General features: G+C 38.2%; 1 protein-coding gene across 1 annotated transcript in view; it reads left to right on the top strand.

Moving 5' to 3' along the window:
* Positions 1–6,611, top strand: part of LOC103206645 (orofacial cleft 1 candidate gene 1 protein) — a gene marked incomplete at its 5' end in the record, with an annotated part of 79,825 nt that overhangs the window by 57,233 nt on the left and 15,981 nt on the right. The window lies entirely within an intron of this gene.

Here is a 6,611-nt window from a genome sequence, read left to right as displayed (position 1 = left end):
CATTTTCTTTGTTGGTTACCAGGGGTGGGAGGGGAGTGGAGGGAATACTGTTAGATAGATAGAGATAAGTTTTGATTGGGTGAAGAGAAGGGCAATGTACTTAATGTGAGTGATCAATATAGTGGCATTGAGGAAGAGAAAGCATAGAGAAGTACGTGGGAAGTACAGACAACAAAGATGAACCCTTTTGCACATATAGTATGACATTGTCAGTGAAGACAAACATGGGTATATAGGTGGATAGATGGGTGGACAGGCTGAACTATTAGGTATATCTATGAAGTTGGGAGTGGACCAAAGAACATGTACAGGGTTGGAAAAGAATGGTCCTATAACTTTATGTGTATGGTCTGAATTCCCAGGTGTATAGTGGAGCTGACAAGGGGCAAAGTTGTAGTCACTGCTTGGTCACAGCCAGCTACCCAGAGGGACCAAGTAGTTGAACTTGTGGGCTCAGGACCATAGTCGCAGAGGACATCAAGCTCAATTGGCATAACATACTACACAAAACGTTCTACCTCCTACTGTGGCAAGTAGTGACTGGGATCTTAAAAGCTTGCAAGCTGCCATTTAGATGCAACGATGCAAAAAGAGGTAACTATCAGGAGGAATTAGGAGGGGAGATGTTGCATTGTGGTAAATTGTGGTCAATGTCATGAGACAAAGTGTATGTGAACTGTTGTATGGAAAGGGTATTTGCTCTGTAAATTTTCACCCAAATCACAATTAAAAAAAAAAAAGAGAGAAAAAAAAAAGCATGTCAGAAGAGACTCTGAAACTAGCTTTTGACTTAGAGTAGCTAAAGCAAATGGAAGAATTGATAAGCTAAAATCATTAAACAGAAGATTTGAAGGGCAGTTTGAGAAGACAAAATAAAGTATTATAATGAAATGTGCAAAGACCTGGAGTTAGAAAACCAAAATGGAAGAATACTATCAGCATTTCTCAAGCTCAAAGAACAGAAGAAGAAAATTAAAGCCTCAAGATGCAATATAGAAGGTTTCTATGGGGAAAAAAAAAAAAAAAAAAGATTGGGTGATGCAGGAAATAACAAAAGAAGCCAGAACACATGGAGTCACTGTACTGAAAAGAACTGGTTGACATTCAACCACTTCAGAAAGTAACATGTAATCAAAAACCAATCCTACTGAAGGAAGAAGTACAAGCTGCACTGACAGCATTGGTGATAAACAAAACTGCAAGAATTGGCGGAATACCAATTGAGATGTTTCAACAAATGTACGCAATGCTGGAAAGACTTACTTATCTATCTATGCCAGGAAATTTGGAGGACAGCTACCCGGACAACTGACTGGAAGAGATCCATATTTGTGCCCATTCCAAAGAAAATTGATCCACTGGAACGCAAACAGTTGCAGCAGTACATTAACAGGGAACTGCCGGAAATTCAAGTTGGATTCAGAAGAGGACATGGAATGAGGGATATCATTGCTGATGTCAGGTGGATCTTGGCTGAAAGTGGAGGATACCAGAAAGATATATACCTGTGTTTTACTGGCTGTGCATAGACATTTCTTATGTGGATCATAAAAGTTATGGAAAACATTGCAAAGAATAGGAATTCCAGAACATTTAATTGTGCTCTTGCAGAATCTGTACATAGACCAAGAGGCAGTCATTCAAACAAAACAAGGGGATACTGGATGGTTTAAAATCGGAGAGGTGTGGGTCAGCATTGTATCCTTTCACCATATTTATTTAATCTTCAAGTTGAGCAAATATCTGAAAAGCTAGACTAGATGAAGAAGAATGTACCATCAGCATTAGATGAAGACTCATTAAGAACCTGTGATATGCAGATGACACAACCATGCTTGCTGAAAGTGAAGAAGACTTGAAGCATTTACTCATGAAGATCAAAGACTACAGCCTTAACTATGGATTACACTTCAACATAAAGAAAACAAAAACCTTTACAGTTGAACCAATTAGCAACACTGTGAGAAATGAAGAAATGATTCAAGTTTTCAAGGACTTCATTTTACTTGGATCCACAATCAATGTCAATGGAAGCAACAATCAAGAATCAAATGATGAATTGCATCGGGCAAATCTGTTTTAAAAGATCTCTATAAAAATCTGACACATCACTTTGAAGACTAAGATGCACCTGACCCAAGCCATGTTATTTTCTATTGCCTCAAATGCATGCAAAAACTGGATAATGAAAAAAGAACACCAAAGAAGAATTGATGTCTTTGAATTACAGTGTTGGTGAAGAAGAATACTGAGTATACCAGAAAAATTTGCCAAAACAAATCTGCTTTGGAAGAAATACATCCAAGAATGCTCTTTAGGAGTGAGGATGGCAAGACTTCATCTCATGTACTTCAGACGTTTTATGAACAAGGACCAGTCCCTGGATCAGCATATCATGCTTGGTAAAGCACAGGGTCAGAGTAAAAGAGAAAGACCTTCAATGAGATGGATTCACACAGTGGCTACAACAATGGTCTCAAATGTAGGAGCATTTGTGTGGATAGTACAAGACCAGGAAGGTTTTTTGTTCTGTTTCCAGAGGGTTGCTATGAGTTGAAACCGACTGGACAGCATCTAAAATAATATAACATTGGTTTGTACAAACTTGTGCCATGCTCCTCTCTCCTAATCCTATTCACCACACGTTTGTCTCTTTGTTTCAGCATTCTAAATGTGTGTTCATTTACTTTTATTCTTTGACCCTCATTGGTCTCTGCTGGGATTATCACATACTTATATTGGAGTTTTATTATACCTGTAGAGAATTATCCAACTTTGCATCTGCTATTGCTCAATGTAACCTCCAAATAAGATTATTTTATGAGCCATATATAAGTTTTATAAGTTTTGTCACTGCTCCTACTAAGAGTTATAAAGATGTTCCAGGAATGCCCTTCCCCCTTTTCCCTGAATACTGAGGCTATAGGAGGTCTGTCCGGCCTCTGGCAGAAAAAGGACATTTCCAGGTCAACTGATAATAAAAAAAGTCTTCTGAAGAATGTGATCAACGGAAGTTACTAACTTCATCAGCCTCAAATATTCTGTCTGACTCTAGCAACCAAAACTTTCCTGGTTCATCATTTCAAACTCATGAGTACAGACTACATTGGATATTATCTAATACTGATATACAAAGGATCGCAAGTATGGATAGAGTGGAGAATCTAGAATTTTCAGGAGCTCTAATTTGGAGACTGAGGACCGCAGAATTCTCAACTAAAATACTTGCTGGTGGTTCAAATATAAATAGTAGAATCCCTCCATGATGTTTTTGATATGTGTCTCTGACCCAAATCCAGAGCCAATTTTAGTGTTGACCTACCCATGAAGTGCAAAGTGATGAGAATTAGGAATTCATGGGCCTAACATATTAACATCACCACAGTAGGAGTGCACCACAGTGTACTACTCCTATGGGAGGGAAGATATGTTTGATGTACGTATGGGGATTCTAATTCTAAGATTGGGGCGGTCATCCAACTTGGCATGATTTATGTTTGGTTTTATTTAGAGACAGGAGATCCACCTAGATGAGTCTTTAAACTTTATCAGAGCCATGCATTTTGAATATATATATATGTGTGTGTATATATATATATATATATATATATATATATATATATATATATGTGTGTGTGTGTATATATATATATATATATATATATATATATATAGTGGTGCAGTGAATTACTTAACATGGCATATGGCCATATGGCTCTTCTATCTAACCGTGGTCTTTGGAACTATGTAAATGTGAGGTGTATGTGGCCCTCCAAGGGTATTGGATTGCTTGTTAATAATGTAAATAGGTGGGGATGGGACCATGGAAATAGTGTATGGAATTCTAACATAGAGATTGGTCTGTTTTGCCATCTCACTAAGTTTAAATCAACCATCCCAAAGATGGAAAGGGATATCTCACTACCAGCAAGAACAAGATCCAAGATTGGAACATGTCCTCTGGACTCAAAATTCCTGTGCTGAATGAACTTGCTCAAACCAGGAAAGAGAGAGAGAGCTGTAATATTTTGCATATAAAGTTTCACAGGCCAATTCATCATCACAAAGAATGTATCAAGATCTATCCTGAAGTACAATGCTGTCAGTGAAAAGATAATATACATTATGCCAACACAGATGACCAGTTAATACAACTATAATTTAAATTTACACACCAACCACCAGCCAGAGATGAGGAAATTGAAGATTTTTACCAACTTCTGCAGTCTGAAATTGATTGAACAACAATCAAGATGTTTTGATTATCTCTGGTGATTCAAATGCAAAATCTGGAAACAAAGAAGAATCACTGATAGATGGAAAACATGGCCTTGGTGATAGAAATAATGGTGGACATCACATGATAGAATTTTGCAGGACCAACATTTTATTAGTTGCAAATGTCTTTTTTCAACAATACAAATGGCAGCTGTACATGTGGACTTCACCAGATGGAGTACACAGGAATCAGATTGACTACATCTGTGGCAAGAGGAGATAGAGAAGCTCAATATCTTTAGCCAAAACAAGGCCAGAAGCTGATTGTGGAACAAACCATCAACTGCTCATATGAAAGTTCAAGTTGAAGCTGAAGACAATTAAAACAAGTCCATGACAGCCAAAATATGACCTTGATTATATCCCTCCTAAATTTAGAGACCATCTAATGAATAAATTTGATGCATTGAACACCAATGACTGAAAACCAGAGGAATTGTGGGATGACAACAAGGACATCATCCATGAGGAAAGCAAAAGGTCATTAAAAAGACAAGAAAAGAAGAACAGACCAAAATGAATGTCAGAAGAGACTCTGAAATTTGTCTTTCAACAGAGAGTAGCTAAAGCAGGTGGAAGAAATGACAAGATAAAGAGCTGAATAGAAGATTTCAAAGAGCAGCTCCTGAAGACAAGGTCAATTATTACAATGAAATCTGCAAAGGCATTAGAAAACCAAAAGGGAAGAATACATTCAGCATTTCTCAAGCTGAAAGAACTGAAGAAAAACTTTAAGCCTTGAGTTGCAATATTGATTCTATGGGCAATATATTGAATGAGCTTATGTTATGTTGTTATATGCCATCGAGCTGGACCCGACTCATAGTGACCCCTCCTTGGATTTCCGAGGCAATATCACTACGGAAGTAGATTGCCCAACCTTCCTTCCAAGGAGTGGCTGGTGGGTTTGCACCACCAGCCTTCTGGTTAGTGGTCAAGTGCTACCAGAGGTCCTATTGAATGATGCAGGAAACATCAAAAGAAGATGGATGGAATACAAAGAGTCACCGTACCAAAAAGAATTGGTCAATGTTCATCCATTTCAGAAGGTGGCATATGATCAAGAACAAATGGTACTGAAGGAAAAAGTCGAAGCTGCACTGAAGGAAGTAGTGAAAAACAAGGCTCCAGGAACTGACGAAATACCCATTGAGATGTTTCAACAAATGAATGTCACGCTGGAGACACTGACTTGTCTATGCCAAGAAATTTGGAAGTCAGCTACCTGGTCAACTGACTGGAAGATATCCATATTTGCACCCATTCCAAAGAGAGGTAATTCTACAGAATATGGAAATTATCAAACAATATCATTAATATCACATGCAAGTAAAATCTTACTGAAGATAATTCAAAAACAGTTGCAGCAGTATATTGACCTTCAGAACTTTCAGAAATGCAAGCTGGATTCAGAGGAGGACATGTAACAAGGGATATCATTGCTGATGTCAAATGGATCTTGGCTGAAAGCTAAGAGTACCAGAAAGATGTTCACTTGTGTTTTATTGACTATGCAGAAGCATTTGATTTTGTGGATCATAATAAATTATGGATAATATTGCGAAGAATGGGACCTCCAGAACACTTGATTGTGCTCATGAGGAACTTGTACATAGACTAAGAGGCTGTTGTTTGAACAGAACAAGGGGATACTGCATGGTTTAAAATCAGGAAGGTATTGCATCAGGGTTTTATCCGTTCACCATACTTATTCAAGCTGTACATGCTGAGGAAATAATCTGAGAAGCTAGACTATATGAAGAAGACTATTGCATCAGGACTGGAGGAAGAGTCATTAACAACCTGCAATACGCAGATGAAACAACCTTGCTTGCAGCCAGCATACTCCTTGGAAGTGAGAATGGCCAGACTTCATCTCACCTACTTTGTTCATATTGTCAGAAGCGAACATTCCCTGGAGAAGGATATCATGATTAGTAAAGTGAAGGGTCAGTGAAAAAGGGGAGGGCCCTCAATGAAATGGACTGATACAGTGGCTGAAATGATGGGCTCAGGTATAGCAAGATTTATGAGGCTGCCACAGGAATGGGCAATGTTCTGTTCTGTTGTACATAGAGTCGCTATGAGTCAGAGCTGACTCAACAGCACCTAACCATGCAGTATCCCCTTGTTCTGTTTAAACAACAGCCTTCTGGTCTATATAGAGGTTCCCCATGACCACAACTAAGTATCTGGAATTCACATTCTTATCAACATTATCCATAATTTGTTGTGACCCACACAGTCAAATGCTTTTGCATAGTCAATAAAACACAAGTAAACATCTTTCTGGTATTCTTTGCTTTCAGCCAAGATTCATCTGATATCAGGAA

Source organism: Orycteropus afer, unplaced genomic scaffold, assembly GCF_000298275.1.
Source record: "Orycteropus afer afer isolate SDZICR_OR568_19922 unplaced genomic scaffold, OryAfe1.0 scaffold00012, whole genome shotgun sequence".
NCBI lineage: Eukaryota > Metazoa > Chordata > Mammalia > Tubulidentata > Orycteropodidae > Orycteropus > Orycteropus afer.
Note: the sequence above shows the minus strand (reverse complement) of the source record. Positions and strands in the feature narration are given on the sequence as shown.